Source organism: Geospiza fortis, unplaced genomic scaffold, assembly GCF_000277835.1.
Source record: "Geospiza fortis unplaced genomic scaffold, GeoFor_1.0 scaffold2, whole genome shotgun sequence".
NCBI classification, from domain to species: Eukaryota; Metazoa; Chordata; class Aves; order Passeriformes; family Thraupidae; genus Geospiza; species Geospiza fortis.
The window spans coordinates 3548679-3549192 of NW_005054366.1; the positions used below are offsets into that span (position 1 = coordinate 3548679).

General features: G+C 67.5%; 1 protein-coding gene across 1 annotated transcript in view; it reads left to right on the forward strand.

Moving 5' to 3' along the window:
- ZNF710 (zinc finger protein 710) overlaps nucleotides 1-514 on the forward strand; it is a 19820-nt gene that overhangs the window by 15341 nt on the left and 3965 nt on the right. The window lies entirely within an intron of this gene.

Genomic DNA, 514 nt, shown 5'->3' on the forward strand with positions numbered 1-514 from the left:
CAGCGGGAGGAAGCGGCAGCTCCTGGCTGTCCCTGCTGGGGAGGGTGCTGTGGTGGCACTGGGAGCCCCAGGGCGAGCGTGCCAGCCTCCAGGGCTGAGCCAGCAGAGCCCTGCCTGTGCCAGCCCCGCTGCCAGGCTGTGTCCTGGTGGCCCCGTCCCTTGTGCTCCCTGTGCTGTTCCTGTTCCTGTTCCTGGAGCTTAGAGCCACACTCAGCTGTGACCAATTCCCAAACTGCTGGGTCCCCTGGCGTCACTCTAGGGGCCTGAGGGCATGCAAGCAGCCAAACTAACAGCCCATCCGGAGAGGCTGATGGTGGGCACGGATCCCAGCTTCCCTCCTTGCCCCAGCCCTACAGTGGGAGCCCCTGCGGCCGCTGTGTCCCCACGCGCTGGGCTGTGTGGTGCTAAACATCACCGCTGTGGGGCTGGGGTTCCCTGGGGAGGGCAGTGAGGGCTGGCTGAGCCCCTGTGGCACGGTGTCTGCGCTGGTGGGTGCCAGGGGCTCAGGGCTGTG